This window comes from Macaca mulatta, chromosome 7 (genome assembly GCF_049350105.2).
Source record: "Macaca mulatta isolate MMU2019108-1 chromosome 7, T2T-MMU8v2.0, whole genome shotgun sequence".
NCBI classification, from domain to species: Eukaryota; Metazoa; Chordata; class Mammalia; order Primates; family Cercopithecidae; genus Macaca; species Macaca mulatta.
Genome location: NC_133412.1, coordinates 166,296,293 through 166,319,273, shown reverse-complemented (window position 1 = coordinate 166,319,273; position 22,981 = coordinate 166,296,293). Strand labels below are relative to the sequence as shown.

General features: G+C 53.0%; 1 protein-coding gene across 4 annotated transcripts in view; it reads left to right on the top strand.

Annotated features, from left to right (window-relative positions):
- Positions 1–22,981, top strand: part of ITPK1 (inositol-tetrakisphosphate 1-kinase) — a 182,115-nt gene that overhangs the window by 51,322 nt on the left and 107,812 nt on the right. Inside the window, exon 1 of one of the 4 annotated variants that reach the window (XM_077941649.1) lies at positions 19,467–19,720. The exons of the other annotated variants lie outside the window; for them this stretch is intronic. The gene's annotated coding sequence lies outside the window, so the exon portion shown is untranslated. Of the gene's footprint in view, positions 1–19,466; positions 19,721–22,981 lie in introns of those variants that run through there. 4 annotated transcript variants of the gene reach the window in all.

Genomic DNA, 22,981 nt, shown 5'->3' with positions numbered 1-22,981 from the left:
AAGGTGGGCAGGGACACCAGACAGGCACAGAGGAGGCCCTCACGCAGCCTGGAAGGCTCCCTGGAAGAGGAGTCTGGTTAGTGGCAATGAGCTCATCTACCCAACAGATCCTATCTGAGAGGCAAGACCTGACGGGGCTCGACCCACTCCCCAGGTCCTTGTGCTTCCTTCTAAAACACCTAGTTGCTAAAATGACCAAGTGCCAAGCACAGCGCTATGATTGCTTCCCCTGTACACAGTGAGCCTGTGTTGGAGAAAATATCCCCTGGGTCGTCTGTGGTCTGGGGAGTGGAGCTGGGGCTCTCCTGTGGACTGGGCAGAAGGCCTGCATCAGTCTTGCTGGGTGCTGTCACCTCGGGGCATCCTCCACTCTAATCCAATCTGTGGGGAAGGCTCAGGAGGAGCAGTCTCCCATCCAGGGACTCACTGCCTCTTTCTGGAATAGTCCTGAATTTGGTGGAGGAAGACCCTGAAGGAAAGACCCACCTGCTGCCGGGCCCCCTCCAGCCTGGGCATCCTTAGGAAAGTATGTTTTGCAGCCTGACCCCTGCCCTGGCCTGTTCTCCGGGCTGCCTTTCCCCAGTTATTGTAAAAGATCAGGGGAGAAGGTGACTGTTGGCATGAGAGGGCTCGGGGTTTGACTTTAAAATGCAAATGAGCAAGCTATAAGCGTGAGAAGTACAGTAGCTGGTTATAGATTCACTGTCCTCCATCCAAATTCCTTGAGAATTCAGACACTATGAAACCCAGTCTCTGGTGCAGTGGCTGTTTCTCAAGCAGGCAAGGAAGTAAGTAAGTTCCCCCAGCTTGCAAATGAGTGAACGGTGGGCATACACCTTTCTGTCCATGTTTTCTCCGCAGCTCGTGCTGGCTGGCATGCTGGTGACCTTTGTGTATGTATTTTTACCCCTTCCTGCACCAGACTTTCTGGGGAAGAGGTTGGGTGGGTGACCATCAAACCACCAAGAAAAGGCAAGTCTGAGAAAGAGACACTAAGACCCCAAGGGAAGGTCCATGTGCCTGGGGCCGAGGCAGAAGTGGGTGCTGGGCCTCTGGAGGCGAAGGAGCCATGGGGATGCCCACTGGCAGGGAAATCCTGGGGATGCCCAAGCCCAGGGGCAGGGCAGGCCTGTCTGAGCTGTGGGGGAGCGGTGGGGATGGAGGGTTGGGCATGTAGGAGGAGTGGGCCACCAGAGGATGGAGGCCATACCTCCTGACATGGAATAAACCAGGCATAGGGGCTGGCAGGGGGGCGAGGTGTTAGAACGGCCTTACAGACAGGAAGCACGGCGGGAGCCCACACACAGAGAGCAGCTGGGGAAGGGGGTCCTTTGGCTGACAATAGCTTGGAAAGGCCGCAGCCCCAGGCTTGAGGGGGCTAGTGAGAGACCAGGCTGGAGAGAGTAGCGATGCCAGGTGAGTTGTTCATGGGGTGCTGTGTTGGGGGCATGGAGGGGCTTCTGCAGGTGAAAGCTGGGTGCTCCAACTGGAGGCTATGGGGGAAGAGCTGTGGGGAGGGTACATGGAGGGTGATTAGACAGGGCTGCACTGGAAAGCCAGAGAGCAGAGTTTTCTGAGAGAGACTGTGGCTGCAGCCTAGTGAGGGGTGATGTGCTCTTCTGGGGCTCCTGCAGTGACAGAGGGCAGCAGGAGACAGACGGCACGGCGTGGTACCTGGGTAGATGTGGGATGTGAGAGGGGAGGATCAGTCCGCAGACTCCTCCCTTGTTTCTGGCCGGAGTGCCTGGGCATGGGGGTGCAGGAGGAGCAGCCGCCAGGGAGGGAAAGCCCATGCCAGCGCTGGCGCTTTCTGATAGGCGTGCTGAGCACAGGCAGCAGAGGCCTGTGTTGGTAGCTGCTCTCTGAATTCAGAGCCAGAGGGGACTCCTGTGGTTGCATGGTATGCATCTCCAGAAGTTATAGGTGCTAAATTCTCCATCTCAACATTAAAAATGTACTTGTTATTTAGGTTATATTTTCACATGGTACCAACATGTTTTTAAAAGGTGTGCAGAACACAGTGTGAAATGATCAGTCCACAGCAGGGTTCCCTCTGCCACCCATACTCTCCAGCGTACCCCAGCTGGCTGGCCCCGGTGCTCTTGATGGATTTTATTTCCAGGTCACTGGGGCATAGGTAGGGGTGGACACCCGTGAACATTCTTCCTTCTGTCAGTTTTCTCTGCCGTGTGCTCTGGAGCCAAGCATAAGGGGCTTTGGGAGTAACGATTGCTGTGGCCTTTATTGGAGGGTTCTGACATCTTTGGAGCTGGGACAGCCCATGGCATCATGCGGTCCACCCCTATCTTGGGCAGTGGCTTTCTGAAATTCACGTGAGCCTGACTCTGACCTCTCCCCAGACCCCAGCACCTCCAAGGAGGACCGCCACGGGCTTGGGTTGCTGGCTCTGCACACAGTGTTTCCATGTGGTCATTTGAGGCAAGTAATGGACACAGATTGCTCTTGGCTGTGCCTCACCTCCCTGTGGGATCCAGAGACCTGGGTTTGAGTTTCTGAGCCTGTTTCCTGGCTGTGGATCTTTTTCTTCTTCTTTAAAGGGATGGCAGCGCATAGGTTTAAAGACACCTAAGAGATGCTGAAGGAATATTAACTGATTTTTACTCATCTGTTGTTGTGAACAATGGTGGCATTTGAGTGGGGAAAATACAGCTGCAGATGAAACTGGGCTGCTGAGAAAGATACGTTGTTTCAGGGTAGAGAATATAGGTTTTTTTTTTTTTTTTTTGCCTCCCCTCGGTATCACTTCTGGGTTTCTCACTATTGTGGATTCCAGCTTACTCATTCATTTTTTAAAAGATAGATTTTATGGTTTTTTTTTAAATTTGAAATGAGGTATTTTTCTTTTTTTCCCCTAAACATTGAAAATTATTTTCATTCTCCGCCATTTACTATTTGCTTAGGCTATGTAGATAACAAATAATACAAACTTAGGTGAAAGCATGATCCCCATAGTGTTTTTAATAATGATGATACGTGAGGTGGGGGGAAGGGTTATATAAATCAGGGTCTGCTCATAGCAGTTCTGCAATGTGGCCATTAAAAAAAAAATCACATTTGGGAAGACAGTGTGGGGAAATGCTCGTGAGTTGCTTTGAGTACTGTCGACATACTCTGAGTGGTTTCATTTCTATCCGTTTTATTTTGGTTTCTGAGCTTTTTAGGTTTGCTGTTAGAAATAGAAGCTGTCATCGTGTTGCAGTCCTGCGTGGCTTCCGAAGGCTGTGGCGTTCAGTTCTAGGGTGGTTCTTTCCCCAGCCTTTGATGCACCGACTCAACTTGAGCAAATCCTTTAAAAAAAAAAAAATGTTCCCACAAACCATGTCAAGACAACAGAGCTCTGCCAGGGCAGGTGGGGCTCTCTGTGCTCCAGGGTGCCTGGGTGCCTTTTTGCAGGCTGGCTTCCAGAACCCCAGGCCCTCCTCACCACACCATGCAGGGTTGGGACTGGATCTCCCTGGTACCTTCCACCCTTGCGTGGCCGTCAAATGTCAAGAATTCCGTGGCCTCAGTGGAGCGTGCCAGACAAGCATTTTACATAAAAGCAAAGAAAAGAGATGGAATGAAGAACACAGGGGAAAGAGGAAGGGATGGAATGGGGGTTAGAAAGGGCCAGAAGCAGGACTGTGCTCTTAAAGTAGCTGACTGTCCTGGCATTCTGGGGTGAAGGTATCCATAGCATTGCTACTCAGAGTGTGATTCTAGGGAATCTGGGCGCAGATGGAGAAACTTGGACACAAACACTGGACTCCTCAGCAGTCAGTTCCCGTTTGGCCTGGTGCAGGGCCGAGACTCTGAGGAGGAGGGTCTTGACCTGAGGACCCGGGACCGTGCTCCATGCCCAGCCAGGCGCAGCACCATCGTAGTCAAAGCCAGGAATGGAGATGCATTGCTTCAGGTCAGTTCTAAAGACCAGGAAGTGTCCCTGAGTATTTCGGTTGAGTAAGGAGTTGGCATCTCCCTCTTGAGCCCCTTCCCTGCTCTCATATTTCTATTCATGCTTTTAGAACTGCTAAATGTCGGCCAGGCATAGTGGCTCATGCCTGTAATCCCAGCACTATGGGAGGCCGAGGCAGGCGGATCATGAGGTCAGGAGATCCAGACTATCCTGGCTAACATGGTGAAACCCTGTCTGTACTAAAAATACAAAAAATTAGCTGGGCATGGTGGCAGGCACCTGTAGTCTCAGCTACTCGGGAGGCTGAGGCAGGAGAATGGTGGGAACCCAGGAGGCAGAGCTTGCAGTGAGCTGAGATTGCACCACTGCACTCCAGCCTGGGCGACAGAGCGAGACTCTGTCTCAAAAAAAAAAAAAAAAAAAAACTGCTAAATGTCACCTTGGCAGTGACACCTCCCCTGCTTTCCCAGCAGACGCCTCTGCCCCACTCTACACACACACACACACACACACACACGCACGCGCACACATGCACACACATGCACACACATGCACACACACCAAGCTGAGCTGCCTGTTGGTGTGTCCTCCTGAGGCTGGGACTTGTTGGTCTCCGAGGAGCGCATGGTCTGGCCCTGATGTGTGCTGTGTCTACTGGGAGAGTGAATTAAAGACTGAGCTGTTGTGCTACACAGGATGTGGCAGGCCTTGAGGGTCTGTGTTTGCTAAAAATAATTCTAGATTATTCTTTTGCTCATTAAGTAATATGTACTCGTGGAAATCTTGGGAAGTCAAGATAGGCTTACAAATGAAAACCCAGAGATAATCATTAAAGCAATTTTTACATAAAATATGCTCTTTTTTCTATATGATGTGCATTCAGGTTGGGCTTTTCTGTGTCCCTAGTCAGGGAAATGGTTGAGCATTTGCCTGTGCCATTTAAACACCTTGGAAATTGCTGTTAGAGTGGCTGCACCAGCTTCCCACCATCCCTATGTCCCAGCATCTAGAACCATTTCTCTGCTCCAGAGTCTCAAGTTCTAGGTTGTTTCTGGTTTGCTGTTACTAACAGTGCTGCCCTGGGTGTCTCTGGACCTAAATCTTTGGGGACCTAAGTCACATCTCAGGCTGTTTCATTGGGTTGTGGTCTAAAAGTGACTTCATGGAGTTTAGGGCATTGAGATCTTACAGGGTGGTAGTGCCAAATGGCTTGTAGCCTGTTTGTATCTCTTTGCACTCCCACTGGCAGTGCATACAAGGGTATATCTCACAGCAGTGAATTGGTTGTTTACCATGGTATCTCCCATGCCTGGCTCTGTGCAAGAAGCGGGAGGCTGGGGGACCCAGGGCTTTACAAGGCAGTGTCAGACTGCAGCCAGTACTTCTATAAGGACGGAGGTGTGGCCACCAGTCCCCTACACTGCCTTGTGATAGAAAAGGCCAACTCCGCTTGAGCACACACTTTGTGCCAGCCTTGGTTGTATTTACATATATTAATTTGTGTGTTCCTTATACTTTATTGTTAGGCATTTACTATTGTCATCACCTGTTATGAACAAGGAAATGAAAACAAAGAAAGATGAAGTAGCTTGCCCAAAGTTGCATGCTTATTAAGTGCGGGAGCTGAGATAGGAACCCAGGCAGTGGGGTTCTAGAGGGCTTATTCATTATTTTTAAAGCTTTCTGTTATGGAAAAAGCCACACAGTATACCAGAGTAGAGCCTTAGTCAGTGTGTGTCAGCAGGACCCCCTTTCTCTGTTGTGCCATTCTGGCCTCAAAACTTGAGACCAGCTCCTTGCTAACGATGGCTGCTGTCCTCAGAAGGAGCTGTTTGTGATTATTTACTGGTGCCACCTGCACCACCTTCACTGTCATCATCAGTGGCCCAAGGAAATGTGAGTCTGAATGAGGTATGTTGTGTATTTAAAGGATGCGATGGGCAGATGAGCCAAAATGAAAGGATCTCTTCTGTTTGATTTAGTATCATGAGTAAAAAAGTCAGAAATGTCTGTAGCATAAGTTATGTCTGTTTGGTTTGGCTAAAGCAGGGCTGACCAGGGATGATTCTCCTGCTGTGAGTGAGTGAGCTCCCAGCTTGCCCCCTGGGGTTAGAGCACATTTTGCTCTGGCTGGGGTGCATTTGGGGGCATGGGCTGATTTACGTTTTCCTTCTTTCTGGACCTCCCCGGGTCTAGCCACGATGGGGTGAAGGCATCACCCCCAGGGAGTGCCAACCCCTGACCCTAGCCCCATGACCCCCTCCCATGCTAGCTCATTATTGGCAGGGGAGGTCCCAGGGATTCCCCGTACATGCATCATGGCTTTTCCAAAAGCTGTGTAAATCCAGAGTTGTAACTTGGCTCTGTCTTTCTCCTTCCGCTTGATCCACCCCCAGCTCAAGAACTCCCCTGGGAAGCACAGTGGCTCCCGCCTTTGCCTTAGGTTCTCTGATGTTCTGCACAAATGGTGGGCAGAGTCAGCCCTTTCAGGGACCTGATTGCCCTGGTGTCTGGTTCTCCTTCCATAGGCCTGTTTTCCAGCTCGACTGTCAATCTGAGTCTTTCTCTTTTTGAGCTTTATGCAATAGCTTTAGAGTATACCCTATAAGGAGATCCCGGCTTGCTGGTGCCCGGCCCTGCAGCTGTGTCCCAGAAACTTGGCAGTGGTGCGTGCGGCTCACTCAGCACTTCTACAGAAGCTGCCTGGGGAGGCTCCCAGGGTTCCGGTGGGAATGGGATACCGAGGTCTGAGAGGGGGCTTTGATCAGGTGTCCTGGGGGAACATTTAGAGCTGGATTCTCTGCAGGAAGGCCACCAGCCAGCCAGCCGTGATGGCCTATGCTTGTAGTCCCAATACTTTGAGAGGCCAAGGCAGGAGAATTGCTTGAAGCCTAAAGTTCAAGACCAGCCTGGGCAACATAGTGAGACCCCATCTCTACAAACATTTTAATTTTTCTTTTCTTTTCTTTTTCTTGCTCTGTCGCCCAGGCTGGAGTACAGTGGCGCGATCTCGGCTCACTGCAAGCTCCGCCTCCCGGATTCACACCATTCTCCTGCCTCAGCCTCCCAAGTAGCTGGGACTATAGGCGCCCACCACCAGACCCAGCTAATTTTTTGTATTTTTGGTAGAGACGGGGTTTCACCATGTTAGCCAGGATGGTCTCGATCTCCTGACCTCGTGATCCACCTGCCTCAGCCTCCCAAAGTGCTGGGATTACAGGCTTAAGCCACTGTGCCCGGCCAATTTTTTTTTTAAAAGGTCACCAGCCCTGGTGTCTGGGCAGTAGGCACCTAGTAGGATTGCTTCAGAGCTCTAGAATGCGCACATAAAAGTTCCAAAGTGCGTTTGGTCTCTGGGCTGGGCTTCTTTGAGCAGCCCAGCCAGCAGCAGTGAGAACTCCTGTGTGTGCCTCGCCTACTGGGTGCCAGGGTTAGTGCCCCACCTGCCAGGTGAGAGGACTGAGGCTCACACAGGTGGGCTCGTCACTGCCTAGCATGTGAGCTGTGGAGCTGGGATTGGATTCCAGGGGTGTGATGGCATAGCCAGTGCCTCTTCTGCTCTGAAGCCTGGCTGCCGGGTGAGAGTCCAGTGACCCCTCCCTAGTTCCAGCTCCATCCCTCCATAGCTGTGCAGCCCTGGGCAGTGGCACAACTTCTCTGAGGCCCGTCTACCAGATGGTGACGAGATGGATGATTGAGATGAGGGGAGGGCAGGTGAGAAGGCCTTCTAGAACTCAGGTCCTCCTAGGGGAGGCGTGGGTAGCCTGAGGTCAGGGACAGGGCTTAGTGTGCTGTGTGGGGCTGTGGGGAGTGGGAAGCTCACTGGTTTTCTTGCTCCTGAGATGACTCGAGGGGTCTTGTGAAGCTCACACCCCTGTCTCACTGGGCAGGAGTTTGGCCTCCACTGTGTATCTCTGCCATCTCAGGTGGGTGGGGGATCAGGGGGTCCCTGGGCAGGAGGGTGTGGGTTTCCTGGCTTGGAGGCAGACCTTGGCTCACTCCCTTCCCTGCCCAGGCAGTCTTTTTGCTGCAGGCCCTGCCAAGTAGAAATAAGTTATTTACAGTGTTTTGACAGGATCATCGGCAGCCGGGATGGGCAAGGATGCCTTTGGGACTGAGCTAATGGCCAAGGAGTGGGGCTTGGAGAAGGGTCTGGCGTGGGAGAGAGATGGGAGATGGGGGTGGGGTGGGGGCCCATATTTACTGAACTTGATAAATCTTGATAAATGCCAGGCCCGGCCCTCCCTTAAGCCAGGGCTTTGGGGCCTGGCAAGGGTAGGACTTGATGAGTTTGCCTGTCGACCGAATATTCCGCCTGATTGCTCAGGACCCTCACTTATTTTGCCGTCTGAGCCTTCAGTGCCTTCCTTTTTTCAGCAGGGACAAGGACCCCTGCCCACCGAGTAGATCTTCTTGGGGAGAAGATGAAACGCCTTGGTGTGTGATAGGCCAGGCCCTTGCCTTGACCGTGAGCCAGGCAGCCCCTCACACTGGGCCACCATTGACCTGTTTTACGACTTCAAATAGCATAGACCTGCTGCGGGACCAGGGCCGCCCGCTAGTGCCTGACCTCTGTCCTGCACGATTTTCTGACCCTCTAGAAGTGGGTTTGAAAGTGTCTTTCAGGACGGTCTGGAGAGCCTCCTGTGTAGCTTGTGGGAACAAAATGTGTTTCCCCCAGCCCAAGGATAACCAGCACACTAAAACGTGAATAAAGTGTGACTTTATTCATGTCCTTTGAACATAAAAATGGCACACACATTGATGCATTTAAAAAAACTTTTTTTTTTTTTTAAATTAAACTTTTTTTAGAGATGAGATTTTGCTCTGTCACTCAGGTTGGAGTGTAGTGGTGTGATCATAGCTTACTGCAGCTTTGAACTCCTGGGCTCAGGCAATCCTCCCACCTCAGCCTTCCGAGTAGCTGGGACCACAGGTGTGCACCACCATGCCCAGGTTTGATGCAGGTTTTTTTTTTTTTTTTTTTTTTTTTTTTTTTGAGACGGAGTCTGGCTCTGTCACTCAGGCTGGAGTGCAATGGCTTGATCTTGGCTTTACTGCAAGGCTTTGCCTCCCAGGTTCAAGCGATTTTCTTGTCTCAGACTCCAGAGTAACTGGGATTACAGGCACGCGCCACTATGCCTGGCCAATTTTTATATTTTTAGTAGAGATGGGGTGTCACCATGTTGACCAGGGTGGTCTTGAACTCCTGACCTCAAGTGATCTGCCTGCCTCGGCCTCTAAAAGTGTTGGGATTACAGGCATGAGCCACCAGCCTTGACGTAGTTGTAAACAGAGTTGTGGTTCTGTTGTAATCTGTCCCCACAAACACGCTTAGCATTCTTTTAGTGCTTCCCCCTTTGTTAAATGTCTACTTAGGCTTGCTTTTTAAATGACTGCATAATATTATCTGATTGTAACTGAAATTCTTTGAGTCCCTTGGTTGATGCTGGCCACGGTTCTGGTCTCTCACCTTTATAAATAGTATTGTGATAAACATCCACTTTTGATATTGTCGGGGCAAGCCTGTGATGATTATTTCTTTGGGTTACAGAAGTTGTATATATTGTTTTTATAGTCTGTAGGAGGAATACATACTTCTTGGTGAAATAAACAAACCCATACGTTTTGGGGAATTACAGAAAGCGAAGGTCTTGTGGGAGTTTGTGCTTCCAGATTTGAATGCTGTGTTATCTCGTGTGCACCAGGCACACATACAGCAAGCACTCACTTCTCTCTCATGTGCCCTCCCTCCCCTCCTTTCTCACTCCTGCCCCAGACCCCTGCTCTCTGCCCATGGGGCTGGGGGCCGTGGCCTAGCTGCAGCTGTGCCCATGGCCTTTTCCCCTTGCGATTATTCCTCACCCAGGGAAAGCGGCAAGGAGTGCTGGGCTCTGGAGGAGGTGGGTGGTCTCTGGGTGGCCTCTGGTCCTGCTTCTTCCCAGCACTGAGAGTACTTCAGCCTCCTTGCCTGGAAAAAGGGGTTGTCATAGCACCAACCTCTAAGGTTAAGAAGGGTAATTGAGATACAGCGTTAAAGTACTTATCCCATAGCCTGGCCCCAGTTCTGTGTTGAGGAATCTGCAGCTAGTAGTGGAGGGTTAGGAGTCGTTTGGGGAATTGCAGTCTGGAAAGTTAATTTCTGAAGAGTATCACACAGCAGCTTGCAAGTTAAGTTGTCTTTTGGAGTGATCCCTCCAGTGGGTCCTTAGTGGTATGGAGCCAGTCCAGATTTGGAGTGGGACTTTTGGTGTGGGTATGGGTCACTGTCCCAGGGAACCCCAGCTGCCTGACCTTGAACCAAAATCCTTGTCATTGTGGAGCCTGTGTCCCCCTCTGCCTTGGGCATTTTTACTTTTATCTTCCTAGTTCTCAGAATAGCTCTGTGAGACGGGATCTATTTATTATTCTCCCCATTTTGCAGATGAGAAAACTGAGGCTCAGATTTGTCACTTGCTTCTGTGACATTTCTAAAGTCACAGAGCTCCAAGCACCAATCACTGTGGGTCTTTGAACTCAGATCTGCTGTTTCTTATGGCCTAGGCTCTTTCTACTCTGACCCTTCCAACCCCTGCCCCTGCCCCAGTGCTAACCAGACCTCTCTGGTTCCTCATAAAAACCTCATGTGGCCTTCCTGCATTTTCCAAGGTTACCACACAATCAGCACCCCAATACCTTGTAAGCATGGGCCTTTTGCAGCAGAGCAGGGTCCCCTCCATTTCTGAGCTTGTGTCACTGTCCCCATGCTGACGCTCACCTTTTCCAGACTGTTTCCCCCTCAGCCTGGCCTCTCTCCTGGTGAGGGTCCATGCCTGGCCCACGCGGCCTGATGGTTCTGCGCTCATCTCTCTGGCTCAAGTTTGCTCCCTGTCTTCTGACCCTGTATGTGTGGTGACCCAGAACACGTTCCTCTTCATATCAGCCAGGGAGCTGGCAGGAAGCAGAGCTCACCCTCAGTGGTTCAAAGAGAGCCTTGAAAGCAGGGGCTGTTTGTTGAGCTGTGGGCAGGGTTAAGGGAGCAGCGGGGGCTGGTGAGGCACCCAGAGCCTGGCAGCAGAGAGGAACTGCTCCTGCTCCTTGGGCTGCAGGTAAGGTGAAGAAAGTGTAGAGGCTCTGTGATGGCAGTCACAGCAAGCCACAGCCACTGCCCAGGCATGTCACTGAAGCAGGGAGCAAGGGGGGACTAAATACCCCGCCCCTCCCTCCTCCTGCCCTCTGGTCTCCTGTCAGTGAGCCCTTTTGGCCAAGTGCAGCTGGAAGCCCTGGATCTTGAATGCTTCGTTCTATGGCAGTCAGTCTCCCAGGCTCAGAGCTGGGCAGTGGATGGGGGTGAGCAGGGAGTGACCAGCACCCCCCACCCCTGCCTCACGACCCGCACCCCCTCTACCCCTGCCTTGTGACCCGCATCCCCTCCACCCTTGCCTCGGGACCTGCACCCATTCCACCCCTGCCTCGGGACCCACACCCCCTTCACCCCTGCCTCGTGACCAGCACCCCTTCCATCCCTGCCTCAGGACCTGCACCCCCTCCACCCCTGCCTCTTGACCAGCACTCCCTCAAGCCCTGCCTCGCGACCTGCACCCCCTCTACCCCTGCCTTGTGACCCCCATCACCTCTACCCCTGCCTCGTGACCCGCACCCTCCACCCCTGCCTTGTGACCTACACCCCCTCCACCCCTGCCTCATGACCTGCACCCCCCCACCCCTGCCTCATGACCCGCACCACCTCCACCCCTGCCTCGTGACCTGCACCCCCTCCACCCCTGCCTCGAGACCCGCACCCCTTCCACCACTGCCTCATGACCCGCACCCTCTCCACCCCTGCCTCGTGACCTGCACCCCCTCCACCCCTCATGACCCGCACCCCCTTCACCCCTGCCTTGTGACCACCACCTGCCCCTGCCCCGAGACCTACACCCGCCCCCGCCTCAAGACCCGCACCCCCTCCACCCCTACCTTGTGACCGGCACCCGTCCCCGCCTCGAGACCTGCACCCCCTCCACCCCTGCTTCATGATCTGCACCCCCTCCACCCCTGCGTCGAGACCTGTACCCTCTCCACCCCTGCCTCGTGACCAGCACCCCCTCCACCCCTGCCTCATGACCAGCGCCCGTCCCCGCCTTGTGACCTGCACCCCCTCCACCCCTGCTTCATGATCTGCACCCCCTCCACCCCTGCCTTGAGACCTGCACCCCCTCCATCCCTGCCTCGTGACCAGCACCCCCTCCACCCCTGCCTCATGACCTGTACCCCCTCAACCCCTGCCTTGTGACCAGCACCCCCTCCACCCCTGCCTCGTGACCAGCACCCCCTTCACCCCTGCCTTGTGACCTGTACCCCCTCTACCCGTGCCTCGTGACCAGCACCCCCTCCACCCAACCTTGTGACCCACACCTCCTCCCCCCTTCCTCATGACCCGCACCCCCTCCACCCCTGCCTCATGACCCTGTGGACCTCAAGGCAGAGCAGCAATGTGTCCCGTGTCCTCTGTGGGAGGAGACCCAGTTCTTCTGTCCCTACCCAGAGTCCAGCATGGCCACTCTGGCTTCGACCTTCCAGCCTGGCCCTCCCAGATGCCCCTGTGGCCATCGTCTTATGGGCTCATTTCTATAATCAGTTTATGATTGATCCTTTGAGGGAGCTGATGGGCTTGCAGGCCCAGGGCCCTAACAGGGGCTCAGCCCTTCATTCCTTCTGTTGCTGGGCGCTCACCCAGGCCCCAGTGGCAGGTCCCCTGCTGCCCTCTGGGGAGTCTAAGATGACCAAGTCCTTGACCTCTTCTGCGTCAGTAGCTCAGGGAGACAGACAGGTGTGGGGCCACCTGGGAAGATCGGGGCAGGGAGCTGGGGAGGGCTCTCGCTGGGCTGATGGATTTCTCCCACCTGTCAGTAAGTAACCCCTTGAGAGACAGCTTGTGGTGACACCGGAATCATGGGCCATGATCCTTTTTCTCTCCATCAAGGTGCCTGGCACCACCAAGCATGGTGAGAATGACCAGGAGGGCGCCTGGTGGGTGAGCCCTGGGTCATGTGGCCCCCATGGGAGAGCATGAAGCCATGGCTGCCTATGCTGCAGGCCAGGGCCGCAGGAGACTGCGTTCCCCGCTGGAGACTGGGTTCCCACTGGCTCTGCCTCTCATCCCCACCTCTGCCTCTTATCCCCGCATGGCCTGGGCTGGGCTCTGCTCTTTTCTCTGTCTGACAGCTGATAGGATCTCATGGGTCCCGTTTCACTTTCGCCTTCTGTGAATCCCTGATTTTTCAGAAAACGGGGCTAGAAAATCTCCCAGGTATACTCGCACATCTGTTCCCTTTCTTAGCCTTTCATCTTGAAGTCAGCTTGGTGAGGTTGCCCTGTTCATGCTACAGAATCCAGGGATCTGAGGCCTCCCGCCCTCTGGGCAGGGAGTGAGTATGAGTGAGCGAGTGTGTGTGAGTGAGTGAAGGTGTGAGCGAGTGTGTGCGCGCGAGAATTTGTCAGTCTGCTTGAAGCAAGCTCTTTGGGTGCTGTTTCAGCAGGACAGATTTCCAGAGAACCCAGCCAGCTCTCCACGTTGGGCCGCACCTGGATGCGGTGTTTCTGTGTATAGCAAACGCGCATGTGGCTGCCTGTGTATGCACCGTGGATTTGGAGTCTGGCTGATGGGTTTGCATGCCATCTCTGACGCTGACCAGCCTTATGACCTTGGGGAGTCACTGTGCTCTGGGCAAGTCGCCTGTTGAGGCTCATAATCCTGACAGCATTATTCATCCTCGGCCTGTGGTCTCCTGGGTGGCATTTGGGAGCACCCGGTGGGTGAGCCAGGTGCTTTCTAAGCTGTAAAAGTGCCCTGTGATGTGAGCAGATACGTGATGTGCTCTCCCAGCAGCACCCAGTTTTGGAGGCTCAGGAAGCATTCCCAGCAGGGCCTGTTTTTAGCCTTAAAACATCATGCTTGAAAAATGCTCGCATGCAGTTTATTTAACTTTAAGTGGGGCAAATTCTGAAATGAGTTGTTTATTGTCCAAGTTGAATTTTTAATTTCTCATAAATTCCCCACAAATTGCTGTAGTACATCTTTATTTGTTGAATCTGTCAGAGTTGTTTATGGCACTGAAGCCTGGGCTCCCCCTGTTTGTGGGCTGTTGCCACGGCAACGCCAGGGTCGGAGGCTCTGGAGGAGGGGCACTGCTCCAAGGTGGTGTGGAACGTTCTGGAATGGGCTGGCGGTGTGAAGTAGAGCTGTGGCTGCTGCACTGAGATCCAGCCTTGGGTGGGCTGAGCTGGTTAAGACCCTTGTTCCTCTTTAACATTGCCATGCTCCTCTTGGTCCCTCTTCCCTTGGGGGTGCACTGCTGAGGTCTCCTAATTCTGCTTCCCTAAGCCCTCGCTGCTTCCAGTGTGGTCTGGAAACTAGTGGCAGCTGCACTGATGGGGCGCCCATGAAAAATGCAGACTCCCGGGCCCCCAGACCTGCTGAGTCAGTCTGCAGTTCACCAAGCTTGCAGCATGGGTAGGCTGCGGAAGCCCTCATGGCCACACTGCCCTTGGGTGACCCCAGAGGCCTTGGCCTGGCGGTTCTTGGTCTTTGCCACCATCCTCCCCTGTGATCTTTCTGACTCCTTCCCGGACAGTTCCCTCTGCTTGGCCAGGCGTGGGCTTTGCCCGTCAACCCTGCTGCACCCAGGCCACTCTCCTGCTTCGCACACACCAGTCTCTACTCACACCGTCCACCCCAGCCTTCTCTATCTGGGGAACTCTGGGCATCTTGGAAGAGGCAACTCTTGAGACACCTCCTCTGCGAAGCCCTCCCTCCTTTTCTCCAGACCGGGTGAGGTTCAGCTTCACTGGAACTCTCCTGTGGCCTAAACACCTCACATGCCCTAGCCTCATGAGGCTGCCTGATTCACCTCCCTAGCTGTGAGCTCATGGGGTGCCCTGGCTGCTCCTCCCGTCTGCTGGGTGCTCAGACCCCAGCTAGTGCTCAGGAAGGTCTGTGGAGTCATTGCTACTCCAGTCAGCTGGCTTCACGAGGCTGAGACTTGAGGCTGGACTTCTCCCAAGAGGCTGTACGCTCTGCCTGGGGAATGGTAGGGACCGCTGGGCACCTTCAGTTTCTACCCGAGGCCTGACTGGCAGTTGGGGCTAGGACCGGATGAGGCTGGGTCCTTGGACTTTGGAAAGGCACTGTGGGAGGGAGGCATGGGAGGGGACAGCTGAGAGGATTCCCGAGCTCATGCGCAGGTGAGCGCAGAAGTTCAGGTGGCCTTTGTATGTCCCTTGAGTATCTGCTCTGGGCCAGGCAGTTGCCAAGGCTCAGGAGAGTCCCAGTGAACAGACCCCAAATCCCTACTTTCATGGAGCGCTTGTGTCTAGGTTGAGAGACTGAAAACAGAAATATGTGTGGGTGGCAAGTGAGGTGGGGGAGGAGGACAGGGAGAAAAATGAAGCAGAGTAAGGGGCCGAGGGTTGGTGTGGGATTTGGGAACATGGCTTGGCTAAAGCTGAGGAGATGCTGACCCTTTGACCCTGCAAACCCTCCCCTGCATATACCCAAGAGAAAGGAGGGCTGTGTCCACCAAAAGACACGTGTAGAATGAGTGTTCCCAGCAGCAGCATTCCTGGTGGCCTCAAAGGGAGACAGCATGCATGCCCACTGGCTGTAGAATGGGTACGTACGTGAACTGTGTTATCGTCGGGTCATGGAATTGTATCGAATACAGCAGTAAGAATCAACCACGGATGAGTCCCATAGGCATGAAACATAGCCAAAGATGCCAGGCGCAGAGGCGTATTCAGTGTCTGAGTCCATTTATGTGAAGATCTTCACCAGGCCAAGCTTCTCTCTGGGGACTGGAGGCAGGCTAGCAGTCACCTTTGGGTACAGGGTGCCGGGTGGGAATGTGAGGAGCCTGTTGGTGTCTTGCAACTGTCCTCAGTCTTCCTCTTGGGTGCCAGTTTGTGAATATTCAAGCTATTCACTTATGGCATGTGCTTGCTTTCTTATCATGTTATGTGTCAGAAAAAGGCTCATAAAAGAAAGAAACAAAAGGGGGAAAAAAGCCATGAGAGGCAGAGAGAGTGCTGTTTTCTGTAATATATGCCCTTAGATTCTCTAGAACATTGGTTCTCAAGCCACTGTGCATATCAGGACATGGCACTGCCCCTCCTGAAGCTCCCCTTGCCAAGAGGGATGCATGCTCCAAGGATGGGCTGCCTGGTTAGAAGCCAGTAGCCCCAGTGGCATCTTTCTTGCTCTTCACTAGACTGGAGCCTCTCTGTAATCAAGGGAGTATGTGTCCTGCACCCCCAGCCCTGGCCCAGTGTCTAGTTAGAATAGACAGTGAGCATGTACAGATTGAAGTGTTTTTTTTTGGTCCCAATGGTTTTAGCGTGTCTTCGGGAATATAGGCTCTGTTTCTGGGCAAGGAGATACAGGGTTCCCTCCTGTACTTTAAGACTAACCTCCAAGCCAGAGAGGTGGTACTGGCGGGAGATAAGATCACCCGTTGTCTGGATGCTGTTTTCCATGCAGCAGATGTCGGCTCCAGTTTCTGTCAACCAGTTTATTAAAACCTGCGTTTATTACTTGTTTGCCCTGTGCCAGGCACTGGGCTGTGTCTTAGTCCAGCCCCACAGTACCCTGTTTCCAGATGAGGTCGAAGCAGCTACACATGGGGGACTGGCTCAGTTCACTCGCTAGAAGTGGGGACTCTGCCTCTAAGTGGGGTGAATCCCAGGCCAGCACTTGACCCACTGACAGGGTGGAGGGGATGTGAGGAAGGAAGATGTTCAATCAGGGTTGGATGCATGAAGTGCGGGGTGGGCTGCAAGGAAGTACTTCTAAGCCTTTGCTCTTCACTTTCTTCCCCCACCTATCTCTCCCTACTTTAGCTGTCAGTCTGACTTCCCTCTCTCTAGAACCTTCCCGGATGACTCCGCAACCGGGTGGTTTTACCTGCTGTTTCCGAAGCCTGGCTGTTCCGTCTACCTCCCAGGCATCAGCCCAGGTTCCAGAGACCACTGGAATCACTGTCACCTGGGAGATTGATTTTTAATAGACTCTGTTTTAGAGCAGTTTTGGGTTCACAGCAAGATTGAGAGGAAGGTGCAGAGATTTCCTGTATCTGCCCTACCCTGACACACATGCAGCCCCCCTTACTGTCAACATCCCACACTAGCCTGGAACATTTGCTACAATCAGTGAACCTCCCTGGATGCATCAGGATCACCCGAAGTCCCCCATGTGTGTAGGGCTCACTCTTGGTGTAGTACATTCTGTGGGTTTGGACAAATGCGTAGTGACCTGCATCTACCATTGCTGGACCATACAGAGCAGCTTCACTGCCGTGTAAGTCATCTGCACCGCCTGTTCTTTTTAAAGCATTTCTAAAAAGAAGTGCTGATGGGGTGGCGTCAATTACGTCCAGATCTCTGGGGCAGCTCCTGAGCATTGGCTGTCATGAGGCCCCCAGGTGGTTCTGACAACAGGCAGCCAGGAGAGGGGCGGGTGGGAACCACTGGATCGAAGTAATGGTTCTCAAACTTGAGTGTGCACTAGAACCCCCAGGGAGCACGTCTTCAAACAGGTGGCTGGCCCCATTCCCAGGGTCTCCGAACCAGCAGGTCTGAGGGGCCTGAGAATCCACATCTGTAACAGGTACCCAGGTGATGTTGACCCTCTGTCTGAGAACCACTGGTTTTAAACAGTGGTGACAAAAGGTGTGGTTGGGCCAGATGTGCCTGCTCAGAAAGCCACCAGAGTGCTTTCCAAGTCTTTGGGGCATCTGGGAGATTGTGCCCAGCCCCTTTCCCAGTTCCGAGTGAGGGACTAACCCTGGGATGGGAAATGTAGGGCTGTTTCCTGTACCACCAGACCCTTGGGGACCTGGGTTTGGAGGGAGGGTGGTAGTGCGGGCAGGTATTATATTGAATATAGAGTGAGCCAGAAGGCCGGTGAGGCTTGGGGGCGAACTTCCAGCCCACTGAGTCACTCTCAGGGAGTCTCTGGCCCCACTGAAGGATCTCCCCACCTGCCCCCACTTGGGGTTCCTTTGACCCTCACAGCAGGACAAATAAGACCCCTAGGGTAAGAACAACCCAGACCAGGCCTCCCTGGGTCAGAGTGTCACCTAGGGCCTGGCATTGAGACTTTGACCTTGTATAGAGCCTGGGATTATGGGAGAAGCAGGCTGTTCTTCAGACAACAGGCCGCCCTAGATGCCTGGCGTCTGTTGTAATAAAAGACCTTTAGTAGAAACTAAGTCTGTTGCCTTTGGCCTCCTAGGAGCCCAGCAATAAAATCAGTGTAAATAGAGCTAACATTTGGGAGTGGTTTATAAAGCACTTGAAAAAAAATCCCTCATGTAAACCCAAAGACAGTCCTACAAGCTGCGGGAACGATTAATTACCCTACCTTTTGGATGTGGAAACTGAAGTTGAGAAAGGTTAAATAACTTGCCCATGGTCACAGATCTTTTAAATGGCGGAGCTGGGATTTGGCCTGGGGACTCTGCCACCCAAGTCTCTGTGCTTTCTGCTGTCTTATTCCCCTTCCTCCACATGGTCCCTCCAGGCAGAGATGAAGGTGCAAGTTCCAGCTACAAAAGGGTGAAAATGCTGGTGCTCTCAGAGTGGAATGTGTTGGAATTTCTCACAACAGAGTTGTTCTTGAAATAGGTGGTTATTCTTGGCGTTTCTTAGCCCAAAACTGTAGAGGTGAGTACTCCATAGCCATAACCGTGGCAGGGATTAGGGAGTGAGTTAGCTTTCCAATGGAAGGGCTTCCGCCCCACCTGCTGTCTTCTGTTTCACATGCTGAGACATTTGGAGGCGCAGGGTGGGTTCTGGTCTCATTGGATTAGCTTTCAAGCTTGGCTCTGAGGCACCCCTAGGGGTTCCTTGAAGGGGTACCTGCTTTTCAAGGGGGATGAATTGCTCACCACTCCCTTCACCTGAGCAGCTCTTTCTTTTTTTTTCTTTTGAGACAGAGTTTCACTCCGTCACCCAGGCTGGAGTGCAGTGGCATGATCTGGACTCACTGCAATCTCCGCCTCCCAGGCTCAAGCGATTCCCCTGCCTCAGCCACCTGAATAACTGGGATTACAGGCATGCGCCACCACACCTGGCTGATTTTTGTATTTTTAGTAGAAACAGGGTTTCACTATGTTGCCCAGGCTGGTTTCAAACTCCTGAGTTCAAGCGATCCACCCGCCTTGGCCTCCCAAAGTGCAGGGATTACAGGTGTGAGCCACCTTGCCCAGCCACTCTTTCTTGATCTGTGTTTGATCTGGGGTCTAACTTTGATCTGGAGTTTGCATGTTAGATTTCGTTTCAGGAAAGACATTTGAGGTCAGAGAGAGTTTGAAAACCATGGTGTCTGGGGCAGAGTCCTGGGACCCTCAGCTTCCCTGTAGTGGGAAATTGAGGCATGTGTATGTGCAGAGAGCTGTGGGCCTGCCAGGTGGTGGCGACTGTTGGCTGTCAGGTCCTGGGGGTGGAGTGTGGCCATCACCGTTTGATTGGTTCCTTGTCCATCAGGTGTCCTGAGTGCCCAGGCAGACCGGGCCACATACTGAGCACTAGGCATATAGCTGAGAGCAAACTGCCACGTCCCGGCCCTTAAGGAGCTTCCAGTTTAGTGGGAAGACAGAATCGGTCTTGGATGGACTTTGAGTCTCTTCCGGCACTGCAGGGCGCGTTTACTAAAGAGCTGGGCATTGGACTCGCCTGACCTCTGCCAGCTCTGCTTGCTGATGGGCCAGCGACACTCACTTCCTCCTCCAAACGTGTGGGCCTACCCAATGCTGGTGACTGGAGGTCTCGGTAAGCCTGCCATGGGGTCACTGAGGTCCTGTGACTCGGCTCCCTGGGTCTCTAACCATTCCTCACCTGACTCCATCTTTCCAGAATTACTCTTGCCAGCCCCCCTCACATCCAGGGCTTGGATTTGTCACCTTTCTGGGTGGAGGGAATAAAGGGAGGAAACACGACCTGAGGTGGGGTGCAGGAGCCAAGGCAGGCCCTCAAAGTGTGCATCCATGCCTTCAAAAGCTGGCTGCAGTATTCGGCCACCTGCGACCCCTGGGTGCCCGCCATCAGCCCTTGCTCCTCTCTCTTGCCTTGGATAGGACAGAAGTTGCCACTTGGGTGTTCTTGGAGAACCATTTGGAGCATGTGGTACTCAAGAGTGAGTCACTTATTTTTTGCTGTGTGGCAGCAGGGTCTCCCTAGACAGGACATACTCAGGGGCTTGCAGGGAAGTAGGGGAGTGGAAGTGCCTCCTCCCACCCCACACATGGCAATTGGAGATGAGGCAGCCGATCCTGCCTCCTTGAGTCTCAGCTGTTATTTTCCAGGCTGGCAGCACCAGTGGGAGAACCCGTGTGTCCGCTGGGCTTTCTTTAAAATGCACCGAGTGCAACCCGGTCCTCCTTGTGTAAACTTTCTCCAACTGGCCAGATGGTTTGCTTCTATTTAAGGCAGTGAGAGTATTTCCTCCGGCCTGCTGCCCCCTGGCCTTTGTTTTGTCCCAGGAAGGCCATTCCTCGAAAGGGAAGCTGAGCAGGAGTTGCACTTCTCAGCAGCAGGGATTGTCGGTGCCCACCCCCATGGCAGGCCTAGAACCTTTGCCAAGCGTCTCTCTGCCTGGAGGGACCGTGTTTGTAACTTGACTCCCTCCGTCCCTTCCAAACCTGTTTGTGCTGTGTTTTCTTAGATTGTCATGAAGGTCTCCCCGCCATCTCCCACCCGAGTAGCCAGCCCGGTGCCTCTGTCCGTCCACATCCCCATCTTTTCCGCTTCCAGGTTCTGTTGATTTTTCCCTCTGGGTATTTCCTTACCCACAGCTGACCCCCGTCCTTCTGTTCTGTGACCCCAGTCAGTCTCCCAGTCCCCCTTACCCATTATTGCCAAGCCTCTGGCTGGCATCCCCAGCTCTGGGCTCTCGCTCCCTCAGCCCAGCCCCCACCTGGCAGAATGATCTTTCATCGATAATATCTGAGTCACTCCTCTGATCTAACCTTTCCTGGCCTTTCATTGTCTTTAGGTTAAAGTCTAAGCCCTGGAGAATGGTTGACGAGGCCCTTCCCAGTTTGGTCCTGCCAGCCAGGCAGCCTCACCCCCTGCCACTCCCAACTCAGACACCAGCAACAGCTGCACACTCTCTCCCTACCTCTGCACGTGCTGGTTGCAACCTTCTCCAGCCAGACGTTACTTGCTGGCAGAAGCATTCCTGGCTTCCCCTCTGTCCCCTCACCTCCTCCAAGCTGACTACATTTACCTGTGGGCTCCTTGCGGGCACTCACCTTGGTACCGAGCAAAGAACCCTGCATGCAGGAGGCCTTCCACACGCGATTCTTGTGTATTGCTGACTTTCCCCCAGGGTCTACCTAGAAGCCACAGAAAGGGTTTTGTAGGGCTTTTAAGGGTCAAATGGAATCTGTTATTCTTTAGTATCATTAATATCTGCAAAGTGTCCTTCCCAGCAGATCTTCACTTCTCCTTGTCTACACTGTCCCTTTTCGTCTGGGTGGCAGTAATGATTGGCCTGAGCCTGTTATGAGATCTTCATTCCCAGCCTCCCTTGCAGCGGGGGTGCCCATGTTATGTGCACTTCTAACCAGTGAGACGTGACTGGAGAGAGTTTCTTTTTTCTGAGACAGAGTCTTGCAGTGTCGCCCAGGCTGGAGTGCAGTGGTGCGATCTCGGCTCACTGCAACCTCTGCCTCCTGGGTTCAAGCAATTCCCGTGCTTCAGCCTCCTGAGTAGGTGGGGTTACAGGTGTGTGCCCCCATATCGGGCTAATTTTTGTGTTTTTAGTAGAGACCGGGTTTCATGGTGTTGGCCAGGCTGGTCTCGAACTCCTGAGCTTAAGCAATCCGCCCACCCTGGCCTCCCAAAGAGCTGGGATTACAGGCGTGAGCCACAGCGCCCAGCTGGGAAAGAGTGTTTCTTCTCTTTCAAAGGGTTAGCTGTTCCGCCCTGGCCCCTTCTTGCCCCCTTCCAGATACTTTGTGGGAGTTTCAGGAGCTTTGGCAGCTGTCTTGTGAGCATGAGGCGACAGGCATGCGGACAAAGGTCTACCATGGCGAGCATGGCAGAATAGAAACTTGAAAGGAGCCTGGGTTCTTGCTCATGTCAAGCTGTTGAAACACCCTAGAGACTCCACTCCCTCCTAACATTCCGTCCTTATGATTAAAGTCATTTTTAGTCAGCACTTAAAACCAGACACATCTTCACTCATGATTCTGAGTTTGTCGGAATTGTTTTTTGTTGTACAAAAACCAAATGCACCCTTGGCATAAGGACTGGCCATCATTGAAACAAAGCTTTGAAGGCTGAAGGTGCTTGCCAAAGAGAAGGGTGGCAGTGCTCTGAGTGTTACTACCATCGATGTCAGAAGTGTAGGTGCCCAAAAGGATGACCGCTGGGCACTCTATTCATTTGGACATGTTATGTCAGAAAACAAATCACACCATGTTATGAGAAAATGTAAAGCCTCTTCAGGTTGTAAGTAGCAGTTGTCAATATGAAAGAAAAATCTTAAGGAAATGTCAGTAAATAGAATTTATTGGCCCGAATGTCTCAGAAGGTCCAAAGATAGGTCTGGCAGGTTTCAGGCCATTAAGGACTCACGTGTGTTGTCGTCAGAAATATTTCTTCACTTTTCATGCTCCTTGTGAAAGTCATTTTGGGTGGGCTTGTGCCAAGTCATGTGAAACTGGTTGCCTGCAGCTTCATCCCCTTGGCTTAACAGCCCTGCAGGAAGAGATGCCAGGCTGGCTGGTGCTGGCTGTCATGTTCATAGGTTGGCCTGGCTTGGGTCACATACATGTCGTATTTGCCTGCTAGGAATGCCATAACAAGTCACCGCAAACTGCGTAGCTTAAGAGAACAGAAATTCATTCTCAGTTCTGGAGGCTAGGAGTTGGACTCAGGGTGTCAGCAGGGCCCTGCTCCCTCTGAAGCCCCGGGGGGAGGACCCTTCCTTGCCTTGCCCGCTTCTCATAGTCCCAGGTAAGCCTTGGCTTGTGGGAGTATCACTGCAGTCTCTGCCTCCCCACTTGGCCATCCCTGCCTGGGTGT